We start from the raw sequence: 26,702 nt of genomic DNA, 5'->3' as shown, positions 1-26,702 counted from the left end.
GGATGAAGCATTGACTGATATATGGGCAACATTTCAAAGGCTTGTGATTAACTGCTCTTACCACCGAATGCCTTTTTTGATATTGAATTTTGAAATTCAGTCATCAGTGTAAAGCAATGAGTACCCATCTGGTCTTAAATTAGGTGTTGCTCTTCCTGAAAATATCATTGACAGCATTTGACTAGAAGAAAGTTTGGGGGAAACCCAATCGCTCAAGAAGCAGATCTCTGTATTTATTTTTAAAGCTTTTCTCTAGAAATGAAGACTGCTCACATCTGCTTCGTAGCACGACAGCCTCCTTTTGTAATGCTCAGCTCCCATAAACTCTGGAAGAAACTGTTATGGTCCCTCTGGTAATGTGTGATTCTTTTGACAAAGTATAATACAAATAATTAAATAGTGGTTTTCGATGCCCCCTCCCACTTCTATCAAGTTGGGATTTGCAAGTTGGTGTAATATTTCTATATCGCACAGTATATTTTAATTAAAGTCAGAATGCTGTGTAAGATTGAGCAAATTGTGTTCCATTTGAAGAATTAAAGAATTACTCAGGCTTGCCAGCGTGATCTAAAATTCTAATTCTAAACTCTGCTATGAATGCCAGATGCACTGGGTTCTTATTGTCCATCAAATACCACCTGGAAGTATTTATCACAGCAGAAGGAGGAAGCTTCTCCTATCTTTTTGGAGGGAGGCTTTTATTAAAATTGGCTTCTTTTGATATTGTCCCCATTTGCAATAAATGGAGTCCGTGAAAGGCCTTTAACTCTAATCAGAAATGCAGAACTGATTACAGTGTTTTCATGACCACATAAAAGATGAAACTCTCAAAAGATTTTGCTTGAGTTGATAAATCAACTTTTTACACACCAAAGAGCAACTCAAAAGCAAGTAGAAATTTGGCAAAAGAAGAATACCAGTTGATTTGGGCCATGAGGTACTTTACAAGTTCAGGAAGAGAAGAGTGCCGTTGGAGTTTTTCAGCTGACACTCCTGCTTTTCATGGTTTTATCTTATATATCTCAATAGTGGTTAAAAACTGGTATTCATAAAAAGCAAACAAACAAGCAAAAAAAAAAAAACAGCAACACAACAACAACCTGGTATCCATGTATGAATGAGTTTAAAAAAAAAAAAAAAAAGGTGATGACTAAAGTAATGTTTTGAACCTGGAAGAAAGTTTGATAATTTGTGTCTTACCCTAAGAGAAATTTAGAGAAAGGAAGTTATTGGGGCAAACTTTTTCCCAACTTCTTTACCTCGATGCTACATCAAAATGGCTGAAGTCAGAATTTCTTCTGCTTCCGGAAATTATCCTCCTCCCCTCCCTCCCTACCTTCTCCCTCCCTCTCCCTCTTTACCTTCCCTCCTTGGGAGATATTGGAAGATATATATATTTTTTAAAATATTTTTTTATATATAAAAAATACACATTAAAAAAAAATCTACTAAGTACTAGACACTCTTGTAGGCATTTGGAAAATGCCAGTGAAGAGAAGAGACAAAAAACATAAACCTCCTAGACATCACATTCTAGTGGATGGAGACAAAGTGAAGGTTAAGCTTCACAATTACGCTGTACTGGTGTTTGAACAGATCAGTTCACGGTCCGAGCATTATGGGAAAGTTGGCTGGTTGATTGTTTAAAAGTGAATTTAGTGGCTGTCTTCTTGCCACATGAGTATTTTTATATCTAGTGTAATTTCTCTCCATGTGCACCTCCCTATTTCTTCTTGTCTCACGAAATAGAGAACAGTCCTCATTATGCCTTTCTGTTAAACTGTTCAACAAAGACCATGTGTAGGGTGATATGATTGTGTCCTTACTCAGTTTGCTGGGATGTGCTTTTGTTCAAAATGACAGGAAACAATGGAAGAGGTCATAGAATGTTCAAGCTTTGTGTGAAAGAGTGTGAGTTTTGTGGACAGATCTCCTGGATCTGAATCTCAGTTCCTCCAAGCAGGTTGTCTTGGGCAGAGTAGATAACCTCTTAGCCTTCACTGCTTCCTCTCTAAAGTGTTGATACTAGTGATATCTGTCACGGGGGCTTAAGTGATGAGTAAATAATGTATGTAAAGTACTTAGTACAATAACCCCACTTAGTACAATAATCCCTCCAAAATGTGGGGGTTGTAGTTATTGTTGAGTGATGTTGGCTGGCTGGCTGGCTGGCTTTCTTTCTTCCCTTCCCTTTCCCTCTCTTCCCCTCCCTTCCCCTCCCTTCCCCTTCCCACCCTTCTCCTTTCTTCTCCTCCTCTCCCATCCCCTCCCCCCCTTCCTCTCTCAATATCCTCTCTTGCAAACTCTTAATATAAGAAACAAACTGAGCACTGCTGGAGGGGAGCGGGATGGGAGGATGGGGTAACTGGGTGATGAACATTAAGGAGGGCACGTGATGTAACGAATACTGGGTGTTACATAAGACTGATGAATCACTGACCTCTGCCTCTGAAACTAATAATACATTATATATTAATTAATTGAATTTAAATAAAAAATTAAATTAAAAAAAATCCTCTCACAATAGTTGGCCATATCCATTTGTCATACAGATTTCCCTTTTAACATTTTTTTAATTAAAAATTTTTGTTAGGTTTCCTTTTTTAAAAAAAAAAAGATATTTTGTTTGGGAATAATTTTAGATTCACAGAAAAGTTAAAAATAGAGTACATAAAGTTTCCATCTACCCCTCACCCAACTTCCCTTAGTGTTGGCCTCTTCTGTCACCCAAATATATTCATCAAAACTAAGGAACCGACACTGGCACAATATTATTAACTAAATTCTGGACTTTGAGTTCTACCTGCTTTTCCACTGATGCCCCCTTTCCGTCTCACAGTCCCAGTCAGTCTATCATAATCCAGTGAGTTCTGGTATCTCCTTAGTCTCCCCTGGTCTGTGACTGTATCTTATTGCTTCCTTGCTTCTCATAACCTTGACAGTTTTGAAGAGTGCTGGTCAGGCATTTTGTAGAATATCACTCAATTTGGATTTTCTGTCTTTCTCAAGATTAGTCTGGAGTTGGGGTTTATTGGAAAATATCACCCAGGAGAAGTTATCAGGAAGTACATGATGTCAGCATGAAACCTCACTGGGATGTTAACTTTGATTACTGGGTCAAGGTGGTGTTTACTAGGCTATCATATTTATTTTTTAACTTATAACATTATCTCACTTCATCAGACTTGTTTCTGGTCATTGCTCCAACTTATTAGCCTGTTTTTTTTTTTTAAACATTTTTATCTGGTCATGCAAAGTTCATTAAATGCCAGGAAGATGTTCTAGGAAAGGGGACAGGTGGCGTTCCAGAGCAGAGTATAAGTAAGTAAGTAGGACGCTATATAGGCAGAATCTAATGGGAAGAACTTAAGCAAGACCAAAGTGTCTGCAAATACTAAATAGTACATTAAAAGTAAAACGATTAATAAAATATCTTTAACTGCATTAGTGTTAGGGGATAAATTTATTAGCTAGTGCTTTGCCATAGCAGGTATTTCCTGCTGTTGTGGTCTAGGCACTCAAGGCTCAAAGCTGATTCTCTGCCAAATACTAAGTCTGTATTTCCCAGCTGTGTTTGTTGTTTGAGAACTGCTCTGTGGTGCTTGGTGGACAATGATTTAAAAAGTAACACGGACTCTATCAAAGGGAGAGGGAGGCAAAGCCAGACTTTTTGTCTGTTGCTCCTACGTTATCCTTAACATTTAGGCTAGTGGATATGTCAGTGAGGAATGATGAGCCTCTTGCTCCAATGGAGAGAGGCAACATTATTGTCTTTGAAGATGGAAAGAAGGGGAGTCATGCCAAGGCGTGTGGTCAGCCTCTAGAAGCTAGAAAAGGCAAAGAAATGGGTTCTCCCCTAGAATCTCCAAAACGGATCACAGTCCTTCCCACACCTTGATTTTAGCCCAGTGAAACCTATTTTAAGTTTCTAACCTACAGAGCTGTAAGAGAATAAATTATTGGTGTTTTAATTCACTGAGTTGTTGGTAATTTGTTAGAGCATCTATGGAAAATTAACCCCAGTGGGTAATGACTTAGCTCAATTATACACCCATCTCCTTCACACCCAGTAGTTTGGTAGAGTCATATTATTGTTTTTAGTTTCTTCTGAATTTAAGGACTTGATTTCTTTATGCCTTCTTGCCTTCCTTTCCGCCAACAGATTTCTCTTCCCCATTCTCCTATACTTAACATTTTTCTTATTCAATCATCACATTTGATTTATTTTTTAAATTATTTTATTTGTGAAGGATATCAGTACACACAACTGGGTTGGCTCAGTTCACCATGCTCAGTTAGATGAACAAGATCATTATTGGTATAAGTCTTCCTTTTTTTTTTCCCCTTAATTCTTCTTGTTGACATCTTCACTCTCATTGCCTCCATTCTTCTCCCCCCACCTTATGCCCCCAATTCCTGGTCTAATATCTTTCTAATATGTACATATTAGGTTGTATTCCTTAAAAAATATACACATAAATCATATCTTTGGTTCTATCTTATTCGGAATCTTGCTTGATTTACTCAAGATTATGTGTCGGAGATCTGTTCATATTCACAAATGTGGATTTATTTTATTGCTTTTTCTGCTATCTTGGTATTTTGCTTCATGGATTTGGCAAATTTCATTTCCCCTTTCCCCTCTGATGGATACTTAGATTGTCCCTGGCTTCAAGCTCTTAGAAACAAGTGTGGAATGTGCATATTGTAGACATGCACGCATTTTTAATTTTGTCACATGTGGCCACAGTGCTTCACAGAATGTTTTCCCAATCTAGCTTCCAGAAAACAGTATTTCCCAAAGCCTCCGTAATATTAATTGTGTTGTAAAAATATGTTGCTGGAAATATTTGCTGATTTCTACTGAGGTTTTTAATATCTCTTTCTATGCTTATTTGCCACTTGTGCTTTTTAATTTTTTTTTCCTGTGCAGTGTACAGTCAAATTTTCTGTCCATCCTCCTACACTGTGGTTTTTGTTGTGGAGTTTTAGGACATTTTTATGTAGTCTAGTCCTTATGGATTATACATCTTACTAATGTCTTCTCAAGTCCTACTGTTTTAAATTGATTGTGTCTGTGGCATTGTTCATTGTAAAATGTTGCTAATTTTAACATAGCCAAATTTATGAGTCTTTCCTCTTAATACTTCATGTTTTTTTTTCCTTCAGACTTGTTTAAGAAATCTGTTCTAACCTAACATCATACATCATACATTTTTCTCTCCTGTAGTTTCTTCTTCTTCTTTTTCTTTTTCTTTTTTTTTTTAATTTATTCATTTCAGAGAAAGCATGAGTGCGAAAGAGAGGACACTAGCAGGCGGGAGGGTCAGAGCGAGAGGGAGAAGCAGACTCCCCAAAAAGCAGGGAGCCCATCAAGGGGCTCGATCTCAGGATCCTGGGATCATGACATGAGCTGAAGGCAGATGCTTAACCGACTGAGCCACCCAGGCGCCCTCTCCTGTATTTCTCCTTGCAGGGTTTCCCTTTTCACACTAATAGGTTTAATATACACCTAAAATATATTTTTAATGTATGTTTGAGGAGGGATTTAATTATTCCCCAAATGATGAACTCACTTCTCTGCACTGTTTGTCATATAATAAGTTGTCATACAGTAACCTGTTTGGTTCCGTTATCTATTGTTCTTTTTGTTCTGGTGCCAAATGTACATTGTTCTAATTACCACGACATGTGCATCCCTTTGTTTGATTTCCATATTTTTAAACTATCTTCAGACCTTTACTGGTATAATCATTCTTCAGTGTAAAGTATACTCACAATATGTCGATTCCCCAAAGACATGATTAGATTCTGTTCGGAATTGCATTCAATTTTAGATTAACTGGATTTTCTAAATTAATCCACATATTATCTTTATAGTGTAGAGTCTTTCCCACATAAACATGGAATGTCTCTGCATTTATTAAGGTGTCTTTTATGTCCTTTAATAAACTTTCAGAATGTACTTCATAAATACTTTACACAATGCTACTTGTTTTCTCAGTATTTTAAAATTAATTTTGCTCCTGTGTTCTCTTTTATTACATTTTCTCATTTATTTTTGCTAGTGGTGTCCAGTGGAATTCTTCTATTTGTTATAATGTCTTGATTCTCTAGTAGGAAAAGGCACCAAACTTTAGTGATATGATGTTGCCTTCAGTGAACTATAATCTTTCCTTATGAAAAGCCTTGCCTTTTGGTTGGCCATCTTGGATAACTGTATTCAAATTGGTGGGTATCACTTCTCTAGGCTAGTAAACTGCCTGTTTTCTTCCCAAGGAAGTAGAGTCTCGAAATGTATCTTTATCTCTTCTAATTCTAGGCCCCAAAGTAAATTGGTAAATTGCGGACTCTTGGAAGAGTCTTTCCCGTTAAAACGTGATCGGGAAAGATTTTCTATCATTATATGGATTCTGAAAGTTTGTTAACATTCCTCTTTAGGACTCCTTAAGCAAGGTGACTTTTGGGAAAGAACAATTATCACTGTTTTGAATTTTTTGTGATCTGGTCCAGTTTTCTATTTCTCAGATCAATTTTGAATATTCATTTTTTAATCAAGAATATTATCCATTTTATCTAAATTTTCAAATTTATTGACAGATGGGAAAGAAGTGTTTATTGCCTAGAATGCATGGGATTTTTAGGCTATTTTTTTCATTGATTTCAAATTTTATTGCCGTGTGATCAAATAATATAGTGTTCATGATGTCAGTTCTTTAAAATTTTGGTAATGATTTTGGGATCTCTGCATGGTCAGTTAAAAAAAATGTGTGTTTGGTAAATCTGCACTGTTAATGAGGTGTGGAAATCCCAGTTTTTATTTTATGGGTTCTTTAAAGATTTTATTTATTCATTTTTTGAGAGAGAGTGAGTGTGGTAGGACAGAGGGAGAGAAAGAATGTCAGGCAGATCTGATGCTGAGTGTAGAAACCAACATGGGGTTTAGTGTCACGACCCTGGTATCATGACCTGAGCCAAAATCATGAGTTGGGCACTTAACCAAGTGAGCCACCTAGGTACCCCAAAATCCCAGGTTTTTAAATCATGTTACCCAAAAGTTACCGTTGCTCATTTTTTGTATGCATATTTCAAAAGTTTCTGAAAGGACAGTATTACAGCTCATAAAATTACAGTTTTGTTTCTTCTTGTGTCCTTTCAATTTTTGCTTTATTTCAAGGACATAAAATTGCTCTGACGTATGTAACACTTATGTCCATTGCACAATATGAGACAGGAAGAGAGTTTAATATATGGTCATAAGAAGGATCAGGGTGTTGGGGGAAAATAAGCGCCATGACTGATACATTCATTTATTTGAATGCATATCAGACAGTTTGAATTTATAAAAGATGTAACGGATTAGCCTGCCTTCTGAAAGAGTAACATTCTGGGTATAGAGCACAACATTAATGCTGAAAACAACTTCAAGATAATATAAATCCATATAACTGAAACATGTAATCATTTTGGGGGGGAAAGTTCATTTCAGTTATCAGGAAAGACAAAACATGATTAACATTTGCACTGAATCATCTAGACCTTGAGGGAATGATGGGTTATTAAATAAGATTTTGGAAAAAATAAAGATTTTGGAATTGTGTTGAAATGGGTAGCGATGTTCACAGGCAGAGAGGAGTAAAGGAAGCATAAGCCAGAGGAAGTGTTTTTGTTTGACACCTCCTCACCTGTTTCACTATCCAAGCAGAACCCCATGCCAAGAAACATGGCCCAGGAATTCAAATAGTTTATTGAAATTAATTTATCTTCTTAATTTTGTTATATTGACCATTTAGCTAGCTTTTAAAAAGTATGCTGAACAGGGGTGTCTGGGTGGCTCGGTCGGTTGGTCATCAGACATAAATTCCACTCGGGTGGTGGCCTCAGGTCATGGTATCGAGCCCCGCTTTGGGCTCTGTGGTCAATGCTGAGTCTGCTTGTCCTTCTCCCTCTGCACCTCACCCACTCATTTTCTCTCTCTTTCAAATAAATAAAGCTTAAAAAAAAAAAATAAAAAGTATGCTGAATAGAGAGGAGAATGAAAGAAATCCCAAAGTTTCAGGCTAGGGTTAGGAAAAGCATGTTGGGGAGGTTTTAAAAGGTTGAGTGTGGTCCTGAGATCATCACGTGATCTCCTCTATGAAAAGGAGACAAGTCTTTTTCTAAAGTACTATTTTAAAATGACAATGAATGAAGATGAAGTCCCATTTGTGTAAGAACACACTTTTCACCTCTAGGTGCCAAAGCAACTCTTCAAAACAAAACAAAACAAAACAAAACAAAAAAACCTCTTTTGCATCATTTATATATTGAAGAAATATAAGTAGTTAAAAGCCCTGGTAAGAGCAAGCTTATCACTGAAGTGATTCTGATAGAGAAAAATCAACATTTGTAGTGGATAAGCTCCATTAACACTACTTGTTTTTCTTGTTTGACTCCTGAATCTTCATCTCACTCATGCTAGGATACTGTTGAGATTTTGGGTACTAGTACAGAAAAGATGGGAAAGGTTCTTTCTAAATACTTACTGTCTGAATGGGCGAATATGCATGTGCAAAATTAATTTCACAAGGAAAACCTGCTGAATAATCTGAAAGTCTGCTTCAACTGAACCGTCATGTTGAAGTCCGTTTGCTCAGCCCCGGGAGAGAAAGACCTTTCCCCACTGAAGAAAGGGAAGATGTACGAGCCACTGTGAAAGCCAGATGGTGTGGAGTTCTTTTTAAAAGGCCGGGAATATCACCACCTTCTGAAGGAGGGAAGTGAATAAATGCCACCCCTATTTCTTCCAAAGCTAAATGTTCTCCCTTTTTTTCCAATGTGATTTTCGCAACCAGAGAAGAGTCTTTCTCTTTGTCCTCTGCCAGGTGCCAGAAGTCTTAGAGGGAGAAAAAAAGCCCCAAGAAGTCTCAGGAGTCACTGCAAACTGTGTGGCTAGCTGGGACAGTGGCATCTGTGGCTGATGTGGCTTTAAATTCCTGGCTGGAAAAATATGTAATTGGGTTTCTCCACCATCGAGGTCTTGCTTCCAAGATTGTTTGCTTCATTATAATTCACTTCTGTAAGGTTTTTTTTTTTTTAATTGAGATTTTCCTTATAGAAATCTCTTATGTTTTACTGCTTCGATGATGAGCGGAGATTAGCTTTCCGTTTGCAAAATTAAATTACTTTCCCAAAGTATTTCTTAATTTTCATGCAGATGCCACTGAAAATTCCAGGAGAGTGAAAAGTTGTTAGCTGCACTTTAAATACCAGAAAATCTCTGTGTGGGAAGGAGAGGGGAAGAGGGTGAAATTACTTTTATTTTAAAATTGAACATAGGGGTAATTCATTCTGCAGAATCCACATCTGGAGAATAACTACCTGAGGGGAAAACACTTTCATAGTTCAAATTTTGAACATTTTTAGTATCAAACATTTGGATCAATATCATTTACCAAGGAAAAACAAAAGGAATTAAAAATGAGGCATGATCAGCCCCTGTACCATGAGAACAGGGGAGCTGTGGGCCCATCTCAAGCTTGTTTCCCAGAATGAGACACCCCAACAATGTTATAACTAAGTTGATATCTATTACAATAGTACCTCTCTGATGTCCTTCTAATTCCAAAACCCTTTCCCATCTCTAAAACAGCAGATTTCAGGGATTCCATAGTGTTTTACTTTAATATACTTTTGTTGAAGAGGAAATCCCTCTTTTTGTTCCCTCTTAGGTTCAGTGCCTGCAACCTGTAAATTAAATTGAGGAAGGAAATGATGAACAGATAAAAGGTTTATTTGTGTGAACACAAGAGCCAACAAAAGAAACAGCTGGTGGCTAAATGATTAAAGTTAAAGGTTTATATACCAAACTTAGCAGGGGAGAAGGAGTGGGGAGGAATGCCTTCTGTGGGAGGAACAAAGGGGTTTTTAGGAGAACAAATGGGAGCTAAGAAAGTTTGTGGTAATGTCTGTCTATACAGGTATGGGTAGTTCTTCTGTTCTCTTCAGGGTCATAAAACTCCCCCAAGAGAGGGGATTTATGGTGGTTTTACTCTAGGTTTCTCTCCTTGGAGGAGAATTCCTGCAGAGGGGATTTAAGGCAGTCCTCATTTCTTAGAAGTGTCTGTTTTTAGTTAGATAAGGGAAGCTCTGAAAAGGCTTCTTTCTCCATATGTTGAATTTCCAGTGTCTTCAGCTTAAAATAATCTTTATATCAACTCTGGAGTTCCAAGTGAGTGGCCACACTTTGAGGAATTCTGGTTTCCAAAACTGACACTTCGGATGTGCTAAAGTTAGTCTAGGATCAGTTAGTCCATAAAATATAAAGAGGAAGAAAAATGGGGTTGTTTTTCTTCATCCCCTTAAGTCTGAAAAACTCCCCTCTAGTCTCTCCCTAAATGAATTCATTACCTACCCGGAGCAGCAAAAGGTAACTTTAAATGTTTCCTGGTCAGTTATCCACATACATGCTTATCTGATTCAGTATCAAGTTCTGAATAATCCAAATGATATTAAATATTTGGTCAATCAGCTAATACTTACTAAAGGTATATCCCTTGCACATTGTAGCTTCCAAGTTTGATTGAGCCTCTTGTCATTTGACATTGTCTGGTAAACTTCTAGATCAGTAACAAATATGAGCAACATGAGCCTTAATTCAATGATTTGCTTCATAGCGGGCATGTAATTGTTGTGTGCTTTTAGACTTTCAGCCACGCTGTTGCCTCTTATGTGGGAAAATGACTAGGTTCACTGTTCATGCTATAATAAATGATGTCAGAGTTTTGAAGGGTGAATTCTGTTCATTATTCAGGTTGGACTTATCTGTTAGAGGCCATTCTTCTAAATCATAATGAAAATCAGTGGCAGAATGAATCAATATATAAAATTATCTTTACCTGTATTGGAGAAACAAATCTAATAGGTAAAGTAAAATCAAGTTCTGCTGGCATCTTGTACATTTATAGAGCTAAATTAGTGGCTTTAGGTTTTGTGGTTTTTTTTTTTTTTTTTCCTTAGTACTTATTTGTCAAACTAACGCTGGCAATAATGTCAAAATAAGTGAACTTTATTTTCTTTTCCTCCGTTAAGGCTTCAGTTATTCTCCACTGGGAGAATCAATGGCATGAGGGTCTTCAAATGTCTTGCACCGTTGTAGTCTTTATTTATGCCTTCAAGTGCTTTTTTAGATGGGAAAATCAAACACCATCTTCTCCATCTTCGAATTTAGTTGATAAGGAATGGTGCATGTTTTATTATGCTAAACTTCTTACCTAAAGATGCCATGTGTCGAGTATCCAGTGTTCTGGAATCAAATGGGCAAAACATCTAATTTATAGTATTTTAAGTTTGATCTAGATGCCTTAAGGTGTATAGATGTCATCTAATATGTTTGCTGGTCTTTGGAAACCAGCTGAACCAAACCACCTGCTGTCTACATTAAGCTGTAAGCTCTCTGAGGGCATGGAGTCCACATGGAACCATATTTGCCAATTCCCAGCTGTCTGAGCACGTTTTATCCCCCCCTTCATTGGAAATTAATTATAAGAATTATTAGGAGCAAGAACAGAAACATGATCTGTAACTATGATTGATAGAAGATAAGAGGAAGTCATCATGCTGAAATAGCATGAACTCATAATCTCTTCTAGGAAAAGAAATCATAGATGAAGCATAATATGAAGAAGCCAATATTTATAAAGGTGATATTTATAAATTTTAAACAACATTATGATTTCTCTTCCCTTGAGGTTTTGAATTATTACTGACAGTATCTACATATTTGTTCTCCTTTCACTAGGATATATGTTTATTTAAAGTGGATCAGGCAAGAGTAACTGGTGAATGGAGTGTATTAGCCACATATGTCTGATTCTTCCACATCTGGGGTCTTGCTGACCCTAGAGAGATTACCCCTCACGGGACTAACCCATTCGCAAAGAGAGGAAGGCTCCCTTAGGTGTCTTCCCTTCATACAACCAATGCATAGCCAACCCCCTGCTTTTTTGAGCTCTCACAGAGCTCTCACACCTGGACCACTGTGCACCTGCCTGAGTCACCCCAGCTCTTGGTACCGGACAGCTGGGCCTCAGAAACCACTGGAATTATTCAGAGTAGTTGATCCCAAACCTGCTTACCTGCCCCCCCCCCCCGTTCCTCCCTGCAGAAAGCACAGTAGAGCCCCTTGCCCACATTTTTCCTTCATTGCCTCCACTTCCTGAGGGACCTTGGTATTCTCCATGCGCCCCATTCACCCCTCAGCCTACCCCCACCCCCCCGGCACGGCAAGCCCCTTCCTCTTGGGAACTGTAAGTAACATGGAGTCCTTTTTCTAGAGTGGTCCCTCCTGATCTGTTGGCTTCACCATAGATGAATAATGATATTTTCAAATAATAATACTTAAAACAATTTAAGAGATAGGTGGTGTTACTGTTAATTTTGAGGCAAGGAAGTGAAACCTGAGACTTGAAGTTGTGAAGTGTCACTCAGCAAATTAAGGAATCGAGCTCAGACCAATATCACAGTTTGCTCCTTTTAAACAGGCGTCTGGAGCGCCTCCCATTACCTTTTTCCTCCTCTTCGAGCTTTATTACTTCCTGTCCAGCCAAGAAACTACTTTTGTTAGCTAGTACCTCCTTGGATCTCCTCCTGGAATTCTATAGCCTATGCTACTGTTTCCTTGGTTTACAATCCTTGTGGGATGGATGGGGTAGTATATAATACGCTATACATTTTTAAGGGGAGAAGGCTTTGACTTTGGAAAGGACAGGCAGATATTCCAGAATGTCCTTGAAACTGAGGAAGTCTCCCAGCCCACTGCCTCTGCACCATGCTGCAACATGTTCCAGAGTGGTGAGTTGAACCTCCTTTCTTCCCATCCAGAGTCTGGAAACAGTTGAAAGACAGAAACAGGAGTCAGACAGGTGGAGACCAACATTAAGAGCTTTATTCCTGATAAAAATGTCCTAGATCAGACCACCCCATCCCTGACACAAGGGGGCTTCCTTGCTGGTGCCTCAGAATTTGGCAAAGGCGTCCATCCCGTCAAAGGCTGTAGGAAATGTCCTTTCACCCTCTCGGGACAGGGCCCTGAAGAGACGAGGATAGGCCTTGCCACCGGCTGGAGAGTGTCGTGTGTGTGTGTGCCCAGCTTCTCCTCACAACCTCACCAGATTTGACAGGAGACCGCCAGGGAGAGGGGTTGTCATTCGCTTCAGCCAAGCTGTTTCCAGGGCGCTGTCACAGAGCCCACAGAGTGCTGGCTTTTCTGATGACTAGATAGTCACATGACCTTGGGAAGCCAGTCAGACTCCTGTATTTTCCAGGTGCCCCACCTGTGGAGAGCTCGTTTATAATGAGCACTCCTAGGACTTTTGATTAATAAATGATAGAATATTTGCTCAGTGAACAGTATGTCATTAGTAGCTACTGTTAACAATTTTTTTTGGTCAGGCTGTTTTCCGAATTTAGTTCCATTCTGTGATCCAGTAACATAAACTGAGAAAAAGAGGAATGCTTCTCTGGCGAAGTTGTTTTTTCAGCCTTTGTTTATGTTCATAGAGGGGGAGCATAAACTTACTAAAGCTCTTAATGGTAGACAATAATAAAGGCCCATCCGTTCACTGTCATGGGAGGCGCTCTGAAGAAGGAAACCGATTCATTTAAGCTAATAAACATAATTATGTTTATCTATTTATATAAATAGGCTAGACAGTCTTTTTTAGGAGCTATATTTTCATCATCATCTACTTCAGCGTTCTGCACTACTCAGGGCTTTCGTTCCGTACACATGAGTTCGTCGTTCTCCGTTGGCTCTGGTTTACTTGCGCTCACACCGAGAGTTACCACTGTGGAGCCGATACTGGGGCCGGACCCTGTGCTGAGGGGTCTTATCCCGCCCTTCTGTGATCTCAGGCCGTTGGAAGCGGTCTCTGGCTTAGTTAACTAGAGCTTCCTGGAAGCTGAGGTCCTTGCCCCAGGTCCCATGGCTTAGAAGTGACCGTGAGAAGGGAAACCCAGCCCTGACCTGCTCCACGGCAAGGAGCCAGCCCTCCCGTTGGCTTCGGCCAGGCCGCACCATTCCCTTTAGCTCTTCTCGGGACCTTCTTTCAAGCAGTATTTCTTCATGTGAATTAGGTGCGTCTTGTGATTCGTATTTATATATTTTTTAAAGATTTTATTTATTTGACACAGAGACAGAGATCACAAGTAGGCAGAGAGGCAGGCAGAAAGAGAGGAAGGGAAGCAGGCTCCCCGCTGAGCAGAGAGCCCGATGCGGGGCTTGATCCCAGGACCCTGAGATCATGACCTGAGCTGAAGGCAGAGGCTTAACCCACTGAGCCACCCAGGCACCCCTCGTGACTCGTATTTAGATTTTCATTCCATTTCTTTTCAACAGATACAAAACGAAGTGAAGCCTCATTTCTAGGGACTAGATCTTAGAGATCTTTGAGAAATCAGAGTTTCAGAAAAAGTGCCACATCATCAGTTCTGCCTTTAGGAAGTTTGCTTTTCACGCTGAAAGAGGTTTCATAAGGCAGAAGGAAAGAAACTGGTGGTTTCTTTCCGGCGTAAAGCTCCCACGGTGGCATAAATCAACTGGAAGGGGCGGATTGGGGGGATTCTCTAAAGAAGCTAAGCACATGGCACTTTCTGTTGGTCGGAGAAGCGCCACTATTTATTGATAGTATTTAATTGACTCCTCTATGCATCATCTTTTTAGAAATCCAAGGGAAAGAGGTGCCCCAATATTCTAACTCAAAGAGCTCTGGAATATTCTCCTTCCAGGACGCCACTAGATTGAACCAACACTGCCCAGGAAGCCTGTCACTGAAAACACTTGTGAGAGAACCTTGGCTGCGGTGTTACCCATGGCATTTCTAATCCTGTTGGAAATTCCAGTTAATTCTCATTGGGTCGTGACTTCTATGCTGAGTGACATGAAATACTAGAATATGTGCTCCTCAGAGGTTTAATAGCACACTGGTAGTCAGCATCATTTGTCTCAACATTCTCCTTCATAAAGAAGAAAAGAGTAAGATGTGCCCTCACTATCATCCCACTCGCCGCCTGCCATCTTTGTAGACTCAGGGACCAGAGACATCGTATTCTCATTGAGCGTCGGGTGTTGGTCCCCTGAATATCCATAGTGGTCATATGACCCTCCACACTGTGGCCGCCCTGGGTTGGGTATTTATGTGTCTGACCCCTGTACACACATAGCATGGGTAGTGTTAATGCATTTAGGCACACCAAGTACTTTTCATTGTCTAAGGCTTGCTCTGATTTTTTTTTTAATTCTTTGAAGAGGAAGAAATCAGAAAACACCCAAAGATGCACCTCCTTCTCTATTTAAGGTCCCATTCTGCCACTTTCGGAGCTCACAGAAATCTTGGCTATAGAAATATGAAATGTCACAGCAGAGAGCAGACTGGATCCCCGTGATATCTTGGAGAAGTTACAGCTATCTAAATATTCTCACCATAGTACAGAAGAAAAAAAAACACGTATATACTACTTTAATTGAAAGAAGCTTGAGTTTGAATCCTGTGTCATTGTTTATTAATAGATATTGTCATTTTTTTTTAATTTTTATTTTTTATTTTTCATAAACATATAATATCTTTTTATCCCCAGGGGTACAGGTCTGTGAATCGCCAGGTTTACACACTTCACAGCACTCACCATAGCACATACCCTCCCCAATGTCCATAATCCCACCCCCCCAACCCCCCTCCCCCCATTAACCCTCAGTTTGTTTTGTGAGATTAAGAGTCACTTATGGTTTGTCTCCCTCCCAATCCCATCTTGCTTCATTTACTCTTCTCCTACCCCCTTAACCCCCCATGTTGCATCTCCTCTCCCTCATATCAGGGAGATCATATGACAGTTGTCTTTCTCCGATTGACTTATTTCGCTAAGCATGATACCCTCTAGTTCCATCCACGTCCTCGCAAATGGCAAGATTTCATTTCTTTTGATGGCTGCATAGTATTCCATTGTGTATATATACCACATCTTCTTTATCCATTCGTCTGTTGATGGACATCTAGGTTCTTTCCATACTTTGGCTATTGTAGACATTGCTGCTATAAACATTCGGGTGCACGTGCCCCTTCGGATCACTACGTTTGTATCTTTAGGGTAAATACCCAGCAGTGCAATTGCTGGGTCATAGGGTAGTTCTATTTTCAACATTTTGAGGAACCTCCATGCTGTTTTCCAGAGTGGTTGCACCAGCTTGCATTCCCACCAACAGTGTAGGAGGGTTCCCCTTTCTCCGCATCCTCGCCAGCATCTGTCATTTCCTGACTTGTTAATTTTAGCCATTCTGACTGGTGTGAGGTGGTATCTCATTGTGGTTTTGATTTGTATTTCCCTGATGCCGAGTGATGTGGAGCACTTTTTCATGTGTCTGTTGGCCATCTGGATGTCTTCTTTGCAGAAATGTCTGTTCATGTCCTCTGCCCATTTCTTGATTGGATTATTTGTTCTTTGGGTGTTGAGTTTGCTAAGTTCTTTATAGATTTTGGACACTAGCCCTTTATCCGATATGTCATTTGCAAATATCTTCTCCCATTCTGTCAGTTGTCTTTTGGTTTTGTTAACTGTTTCCTTTGCTGTGCAAAAGCTGTTGATCTTGATGAAATCCCAATAGTTCATTTTTGCCCTTGCTTCCCTTGCCTTTGGCGATGTTCCTAGGAAGATGTTGCTGCGGCTGAGGTCGAAGAGGTTGCTGCCTGTGTTCTCCTCAAGGATTTTGATGGATTCCTTTCTCACATTGAGATCCTTCATCCATTTTGAGTCTATTTTCGTGTGTGGTGTAAGGAAATGATCCAATTTCATTTTTCTGCATGTGGCTGTCCAATTTTCCCAACACCATTTGTTGAAGAGGCTGTCTTTTTTCCATTGGACATTCTTTCCTGCTTTGTCGAAGATTAGTTGACCATAGAGTTGAGGGTCTATTTCTGGGCTCTCTATTCTGTTCCATTGATCTATGTGTCTGTTTTTGTGCCAGTACCATGCTGTCTTGATGATGACAGCTTTGTAATAGAGCTTGAAGTCTGAAATTGTGATGCCACCAACTTTGGCTTTCTTTTTCAATATTCCTTTGGCTATTCGAGGTCTTTTCTGGTTCCATATAAATTTTAGGATAATTTCTTCCATTTCTTTGAAAAAAATGGATGGTACTTTGATAGGAATTGCATTAAATGTGTAGATTGCTTTAGGTAGCATAGACATTTTCACAATATTTATTCTTCCAATCCAGGAGCATGGAACATTTTTCCATTTCTTTGTGTCTTCCTCAATTTCTTTCATGAGTACTTTATAGTTTTCTGAGTATAGATTCTTAGTCTCTTTGGTTAGGTTTATTCCTAGGTATCTTACAGTTTTGGGTGCAATTGTAAATGGGATTGACTCCTTAATTTCTCTTTCTTCTGTCTTGTTGTTGGTGTAGAAAAATGCAACTGATTTCTGTGCATTGATTTTATATCCTGACACTTTACTGAATTCCTGTACAAGTTCTAGCAGTTTTGGAGTGGAGTCTTTTGGGTTTTCCACATATAGTATCGTATCATCTGCGAAGAGTGAGAGTTTGACTTCTTCTTTGCCGATATGGATGCCTTTAATTTCCTTTTGTTGTCTGATTGCTGAGGCTAGGACTTCTAGTCCTATGTTGAATAGCAGTGGTGATAACGGACATCCCTGCCGTGTTCCTGACCTTAGCGGAAAAGCTTTCAGTTTTTCTCCATTGAGAATGATATTTGCGGTGGGTTTTTCATAGATGGCTTTGATAATATTGAGGTATGTGCCCTCTATCCCTACACTTTGAAGAGTTTTGATCAGGAAGGGATGCTGTACTTTGTCAAATGCTTTTTCAGCATCTATGGAGAGTATCATATGGTTCTTGTTCTTTCTTTTATTAATGTGTTGTATCACATTGATTGATTTGCGGATGTTGAACCAACCTTGCAGCCCTGGAATAAATCCCACTTGGTCGTGGTGAATAATCCTTTTAATGTACTGTTGAATCCTATTGGCTAGTATTTTGGCGAGAATTTTTGCATCTGTGTTCATCAAGGATATTGGTCTGTAGTTCTCTTTTTTGATGGGATCCTTGTCTGGTTTTGGGATCAAGGTGATGCTGGCCTCATAAAATGAGTTTGGAAGTTTTCCTTCCATTTCTATTTTTTGGAACAGTTTCAGGAGAATAGGAATTAGTTCTTCTTTAAATGTTTGGTAGAATTCCCCCGGGAAGCCATCTGGCCCTGGGCTTTTGTTTGTTTGGAGATTTTTGATGACTGTTTCAATCTCCTTACTGGTTATGGGTCTGTTCAGGCTTTCTATTTCTTCCTGGTTCAGTTGTGGTAGTTTATATGTCTCTAGGAATGCATCCATTTCTTCCAGATTGTCAAATTTGTTGGCGTAGAGTTGCTCATAGTATGTTCTTATAATTGTCTGTATTTCTTTGGTGTTTGTTGTGATCTCTCCTCTTTCATTCATGATTTTATTTATTTGGGTCCTTTCTCTTTTCTTTTTGATAAGTCTGGCCGGGGTTTATCGATCTTATTAATTCTTTCAAAGAACCAGCTCCTAGTTTCGTTGATTTGTTCTATTGTTTTTTGGGTCTATTTCATTGATTTCTGCTCTGATCTTTATGATTTCTCTTCTCCTGCTTGGTTTAGGGTTTCTTTCTTGTTCTTTCTCTAGCTCTTTTAGGTGTAGGGTTAGGTTGTGTACCTGAGACCTTTCTTGTTTCTTGAGAAAGGCTTGTACCGCTATATATTTTCCTCTCAGGACTGCCTTTGTTGTGTCCCACAGATTTTGAACCGTTGTGTTTTCATTATCATTTGTTTCCATGAATTTTTTCAACTCTTCTTTAATTTCCTGGTTGACCCATTCATTCTTTAGAAGGATGCTGTTTAGTCTCCATGTAATTGGGTTCTTTCCAAATTTCCTCTTTTGATTGAGTTCTAGCTTCAGAGCATTGTGGTCTGAAAATATGCAGGGAATGATTCCAATCTTTTGATAACGGTTGAGACCTGATTTAGGACCGAGAATGTGATCTATTCTGGAGAATGTTCCATGTGCACTAGAGAAGAATGTGTATTCTGTTGCTTTGGGATGAAATGTTCTGAATATATCTGTGATGTCCATCTGGTCCAGTGTGTCATTTAAGGCCTTTATTTCCTTGTTGATCTTTTGCTTGGATGATCTGTCCATTTCAGTGAGGGGAGTGTTAAAGTCCCCTACTATTATTGTATTATTGTCGATGTGTTTCTTTGATTTTGTTATTAATTGGTTTATATAGTTGGCTGCTCCCATGTTAGGGGCATAGATATTTAAAATTGTTAGATCTTCTTGTTGGACAGTTCCTTTGAGTATGATATAGTGTCCTTCCTCATCTCTTATTATAGTCTTTGGCTTAAAATCTAATTGATCTGATATAAGGATTGCCACTCCTGCTTTTTTCTGATGTCCATTAGCATGGTAAATTCTTTTCCACCCCCTCACTTTAAATCTGGAGGTGTCTTCAGGTTTAAGATGAGTTTCTTGTAGGCAACATATAGATGGGTTTTGTTTTTTTATCCATTCTGATACCCTGTGTCTTTTGATTGGGGCATTTAGCCCATTAACATTCAGGGTAAGTATTGAGAGATATGAATTTAGTGCCATTGTATTGCCTGTAAGGTGACTGTTATTGTATATTGTGTCTGTTCCTTTCTGATCTACTACTTTTAGGGTCTCTCTTTGCTTAGAGGACCCCTTTCAATATTTCCTGTAGAGTCGGTTTGGTATTTGCAAATTCTTTCAGTTTTTGTTTGTCCTGGAAGCTTTTAATCTCTCCTTCTATTTTCAATGATAGCCTAGCTGGATATAGTATTCTTGGCTGCATGTTTTTCTCGTTTAGTACTCTGAATATATCATGCCAGCTCTTTCTGGCCTGCCAGGTCTCTGTGGATAAGTCTGCTGCCAATCTAATATTTTTACCATTGTATGTTACAGACTTCTTTTCCCGGGCTGCTTTCAGGATCTTCTCTTTGTCACTAAGACTTGTAAATTTTACTATTAGGTGACGGGGTGTGGACCTATTCTTATTGATTTTGAGGGGGGTTCTCTGAACCTCCTGGATTTTGATGCTTGTTCCCTTTGCCATATTGGGGAAATTCTCTCCAATAATTCTCTCCAATATACCTTCTGCTCCCCTCTCTGTTTCCTCTTCTTCTGGAATCCCAATTATTCTAATGTTGTTTCGTCTTATGGTGTCACTTATCTCTCGAATTCTCCCCTCGTGGTCCAGTAGCTGTTTGTCCCTCTTTTGCTCAGCTTCTTTATTCTCTGTCATTTGGTCTTCTATATCGCTAATTCTTTCTTCTGCCTCATTTATCCTAGCAGTCAGAGCCTCCATTTTTGTTTGCACCTCATTAATAGCTTTTTTGATTTCAACTTGGTTAGATTTTAGTTCTTTTATTTCTCCAGAAAGGGCTTTTATATCTCCCGAGAGGGTTTCTCTAATATCTTCCATGCCTTTTTCAAGCCCGGCTAGAACCTTGAGAATCGTCATTCTGAACTCTAGATCTGACATATTACCAATGTCTGTATTGATTAGGTCCCTAGCCTTTGGTACTGCCTCGTGTTCTTTTTTTTGTGGTGAATTTTTCCGCCTTGTCATTTTGTCCAGATAAGAGCAGATGAAGGAGCAGGTAAAATACTAAAAGGGTGGCAACAACCCCAGGAAAATATGCTTTAGCCAAATCAGAAGAGATCCCAAATCGTGAGGGGGAGAAAGGGGATAAAAAGAGGTTCAGAAAGAAGGAAAAAAAAAAAAAGAAAGAAAGAAAGAAACAATTTAAAAAAGAAAACCAATAAGGAAAAAAAAATATATATATATTAGATAAACTAGTTAAAAAACGTTAAAAAAGAAAAGGGTAAAAGTTAAAAAAAATTAGCAGAAGAAGAAAAATAAATTGAAAAAAAAAAAAAAAAAAAAAAAAAAAAAAAATCAAGAAAAAAGGGGAGAAAGCCCTGAGTTTCGTGCTTTGCTTTCTCCTCCTCTGGAATTCCGCTGCTCTCCTTGGTATTGAAACTGCACTCCTTGGTAGGTGAACTTGGTCCTGGCTGGGCTTCTTGTTGCTCTTCTGGGGGAGGGGCCTGATGTAGTGATTCTCAAGTGTCTTTGCCCCGGGCGGAGTTGCACCGCCCTTACCCGGGGCCGGGCTGAGTCATCCGCTCGGTTTCGCTTTCAGGAGCTTTTGTTCCCTGAGCGCTTTCCGTAGAGTTCCGGAGGGCGGGAATGAAGATGGCGGCCTCCCGGTGTCCGGCCCGGAGGAGCCCAGAGCCCGGGGCCCCACTCCTCAGTGCGCCCTCAGCGAACAGCGCCGATCTACTCCCATCACCCTGCCTCCGGCCGCGCTCCGAGCTGACCGAGCCCGCGACCGGTTCAAGGTAACCCCGAGCTTAGAGCTCACTCCTCGGCTCTGTCTCTGTAGCCGGCTTCCCCGTTCTAATACCTGTAAGCTCTGCGACACTCAGACACCCCGATCCTTCTGTGACCCTGCGGGACCTGAGGCCACGCTGACCCCGCATGGGCTTCACCCCGGTTAAGCCTCTGGAGCGATGTTCCTCAGCGGAACAGACTTTTAAAAGTCCCGATTTTGTGCTCCGTTGCTCCGCCGCTTGCCGGGAGCCGGCCCCTCCCCCCGCGGTCTATCTTCCCGTCGCTTTGGATTCACTTCTCCGCCAGTCCTACCTTTCAGAAAGTGGTTGATTTTCTGTTTCTAGAGTTGCTGTTCTTCTTCTCTTCGATCTCCCGTTGGATTTGTAGGTGTTTGCAATCTTTAGATAAGCTATCTAGCTGATCTCCTGCTACCTGAAGTAGTCTCAGCTGCTACTTCTCCGCCATCTTGACTCCTCCCGATATTGTCATTTTTTATAGCTCTCCGTCACTTCCTATCTTTGTGATGTGCTGTAGTAAATATTGGAAATATTGAGTAAAAATAATGAAAATGGCTATTTATTCATTACTTACTATGGGTCAGGTCCTTCTTTAGTACTTTATATATATTGTGTAACCCCCAGAACCCCCGTATGGAGAGGGACTTCTTGTATTCTTGCTTTCTGGATTAGGAAGTTGAATTTTAATTAGCAATAATTGTGCCTCGGATAAACCTCATTGGCTACGATACTGCCACTGCGCAAAGCTTGGAAGTTGAATTTTAAAGAGGTGCTACGCTTACTGTCACTTAGAGAAGCAGTGGCAAGGTCCTGGGGTGGAACCCCGATGTGTTTGCTATCTGAGTCCATACTGCTCACATTGTACCTACATTTCCTAAGCCTCAATCCATCCAACCAAAATATGGAGATGTAATGGGTAAACAGAAGGATAGAAGAAAATGAACAAAACTAAAGAGCTGAGATCAGTGTTTGGGACATAAGACAACTTAAGCACTACGAGGTCACATTTCATTTTGGATATTGCTGCAAGTGACAGAAGACCTGAATATGATCGACGAAGCAAATAAAGGCTTAATTTTCTCATATAACAAAAAGTTCCAGGGTTAAACGTCTTCCAGAGTTAGCTGAACAGTGCAATCAAGTGAGAGCTGACATCTGTATGATTTGTTTGGTGTGGTGTTATGTTTGCAAAGTAGATGCTGCCCCTACAGGTGTCATGTCTCCCTTCAGAGATGGCAGAAAAAGGGAGAGGGACACCGGCTTCTTCCCTCCGTCTTATCAGGAAGACAGGTCATTGATCTTTATCCTGTGGGTTTATGGCCACTTATCACTGCTAAGGGGGCTGAGGAAATGCATCTAGATTGCTTTTGCTTATCATGCTTTAGGTTTTTCTGGTGTCTGTTGTTGGGGACAGAAGGACAAACAGGTTTGGTAATGCCTTTTTATTTTTTTCAGTGAAGCATTAAATGTCCATCGTCTCACCTTTCCTGCTTTTCAAATAATAACCCAATACTAGATTATTGTCAGCTGGGAAAATATTCTGAACTGTGTGTCTAGGTTAGACAGGATCCAGACAGGAAACCGAGCTCCTCTAGCCAAACTGATACTCGGGATGAAAGTGAGACAAACTGGCAGTGATACTTGGCTGTTTGAGCGTCCATATTTCAAACTGTGAGCTCGATAAACCATGAGATGGTAAAGAGCACAGTAATAATTCATAGACTATCTATTAGATATGTGGGACCTGAGAATGTGACAGATGAGGGCATAGAGGGAGGTCATCACGTCCCTTTCAACTTTATTAAAACATGGTGTAAGTAGTTTTAATTGTATTCGGCAGGCACTTGCTGAACGTGCAGTGTAAAAAGCCGGGTGAGTTCTCCCACGTGGAGTGGGAAGGGATATTTGTATTTTGCTCTGTGGATGGGACTTCCTGGGGTCTGATTGTGTGAACACTGCTGCTTTGAAGTTGCATCAGAGAATTAGCAGTACCATACACTTAGCTCTGTACTTGAAACACAAATTAATAAAATGTAATTTCTTCCTACAAGATGCTTATAAAGGTGGGAGGATAATTTTGCTGAACTACAAGACAGAAGATGAATATGATAAAGGAGCATAATAATGGCTCAAAAGTGCTTATTCAGTCCCTCGTATGATTAATTCTCAGGCTTTACAGGGGAAACGTTATTTTTAACTAGAGAAGATTAGCATACTTGGCAAGCAGAAAATAATGAGGGAAGGTGTGGAGCGGGGAGGATACAGGATATACTGAATGAAGTAGAACAGTGTGGCTTGAATTCAGGGTATATGAGGCATAAGAGAAAAGTTAATTTGGAATCTGAAATTGGGAAGGGATAAATGTCTTGCTAACTTTAAAAATAATGGGTGTGTGTGTGTGTGTGTGTGTGTGTGTGTGTGTGTCCTGGCTATGGTAGTTCCAAAGGTTTTATTATTTGAGGTGAGGTTGGCCATCATCATCATTGTGGTTTTTTGAGATGTAAATTAGTCATTATGAAAGATACATTGGAGAGCTAGGAGTTTAGAGGAAGGATGACTGGTGGATGTTAGTAAAATCACACAGGCAATAGAAATAGGACAGATTAGAATACAAGGAGCAATATTGAGGTTTAAGATACAAAATCTCTCTCTTATATTTTTAATTAGAAAATTGAAAAAAAAAAAAAAGACTGTGTAGGAGGACCTAACTTCATACAATGGAATAGCTTTGAATTCCTACTGTGTGCAAGGCCTCATGTTATTAACCATAAAAATGGGATCTATGTCTTTCAACTTCTTCACATGACAGGTGGGGATAACAAGTATCTGAATGACTCCTAATGCTAGCCGAGTAGTTTACATTAGACTAATCTTCTAGAAGACCGCAATTATAACTCTAAGCCAATGCAAGAAAGTAGTATTTGAGTGTAGTAGAGAATGACCAAATGCAGTTAGGAACTGGTAGATAGACGGTCTTTGAAAAAAAGAGAAATGCTCTGAGTATGATTGTTTCTACCAATTATGTTTTGCATGGGATCAAGACCTGGAGAAGAAAACCACAGTCTTACTGGTTTACAGCCAGAGAAATGGCATTTAAGGCTTCTTGAGTTACTAGGATGTGAGGTGAGAAATCCGAGAAAGCAGGAAGCCATAGGAGAGAAACCCCCAAATCCTTATCCTTACTCTTGTACTTTGCATGTAGAGAGGAGATAGATGCCTAGGTTGTGAGCAACAGCAGAAAGCCTAAAAGAACTAAGTAGGGGTTTTAGCTTCTACTCCTCTCAGGGAGACAGTCATAAACAATATCTTCCAATATAATAAAAAAAATAGACATGCATAGAAATAGGAAAATGTGACCCAAAATCAAGAAAAAAATAGTGCATGACTCATGGCCAGATAACTCAGGTACTGTAATCAATAGACAAGAACTTTAAAATACATACTATAAATATATTTTCAAGAACTCAAAGGGAATTATGGCCATAAGGAGGGATTAGAACAATTTGAGCAGAGTATTACATACACTAAAGTAAAATTAAGTAATTCTAGATATTAATAGTAAGTATATGAAATGGAGCATTGATTGGATGACCTTAAGAATATACTGAAGATAGCAGAAGAATGGGTGAGTGAATTTGTAGATCTAACAAATAAATGATCTATTCTGAAGAACAGAAGCAAGATTAAAGAAATGTACAGCACCTCAGTGGCTCACAGGACACATCAAGTGATACAATATACGTGTAATCTGAGCCCTAGAGGAGGAGGAAAGAATGGGATGAAAAGTGTTTGAGGGAAATAATCACTAAACTTCGAAAATTTGATGAAAACCAGAGACATATAAATCCATTATGCTTAGAAAACACCAAACAAGATGAATACAAAGCAAAGCTCAACTAAGCACATGATAGTCAAAATGCTAAGAACTGAAGATGTAGAAGAACTGGTAAAAGCAACAAAAGAAAGTCACCTGGGTGGCTCAGTCAGTTAAGTGTCTGCCTTCAGCTCAGGTCATGATCCCCGGGTCCTGGGTTCTCTGCTCAGCAGGGAGTCTGCTTTTCCTTCTCCCTCTGCCCACCCCCCCTGCCACTCTGCCTGCTTGTGTGTACTCTCTCTCTTTCAAATAAATCTTATTTTTTTTAAATAAACAAAAAAATGATGCTTTACATTGGGAGGGGGGGACAAAAATGCAAATGATGACTTATTTCTCATCAAAAGAAGCCTGAAGGCCGTGTGACATTTTAAGATTACTTAAAGAGGCATGTCCGGGTAGCTCAGTCAGTTAAGCATCTGACTCTTGATTTTAGCTCAGGTCTTGAACTCAGGGTCATGAGTCAAATCCTGTGTTGGGCTCCATGATGGGCATGGAGCTTACATAAAATAATAATAATAATGATAATAAAAATTTAAAAATAATAAAAAATTATTCAAGCACATAACAGCCAATCTGAATTTCACATAAACCAATGATGTCCCTCAAAAATCACAGTGACATAAAGACATTTTCAGATAAAGGAAAGAGAGAAAACTTATTGCACTTAGATCAGCACCACAAGAAATGCTAGGCCCTTAAATAAAAGTGACAGAGGATAGAAGCTAATAACTCTAGGTAGGAATGAAAAGCACCAGAAATTATAAATATGTGGGAAAATATATTTTTATTCTCTTAATTTTTTGAAAGAAATAGAAATGTTTAAACAAGGTAATACCATCTTACCAAGATCATAATGCATTTGGAATAAAAATGTGACAATCTAAAAATGACGGGGGATAAATGGAATTCTGCTGTTTCAGTGTCTTTGCATTTTATATGAAGAGCAGACTGTGATAAGTGAAAGGAAAACACTGTAACTCCTAGAGGAGACTTTATCAAGCAAATTTCCATGAGAGAATTAAACAGAACAGAAAAAATAGGGACTGTCTACTCAGCTACCCCAGAGGTAGTCCTTCATTGCTGTCGTTCGAGAGTCTAGATGCATTAATTCATTACAGTCCGTGCATATTTGAGGCCTTCACTTTCTCATGGAAATGCATTTGAGAAGGGTTTCGCACAAAAGAGAGACCAAAAACTGTCAATGTCATGGATAAAAGAAGAGCTATAGATCCTATGGATACTAAAAAGATAATAAAGTAAATATTACGAACATGTTAATGCTGATAAATTGGAAAACCCAAAATATTACATATTAACATAAAAGCCAGATCTTACCCAACTGATACCAAAAAATGAAACAGGAAATGTGAACACACACATGTATTAAATAATT

The sequence above is a fragment of the Enhydra lutris genome, unplaced genomic scaffold (assembly GCF_002288905.1).
Source record: "Enhydra lutris kenyoni isolate GAN:26980312 unplaced genomic scaffold, ASM228890v2 scaffoldscaffold30, whole genome shotgun sequence".
NCBI lineage: Eukaryota > Metazoa > Chordata > Mammalia > Carnivora > Mustelidae > Enhydra > Enhydra lutris.
Note: the sequence above shows the minus strand (reverse complement) of the source record.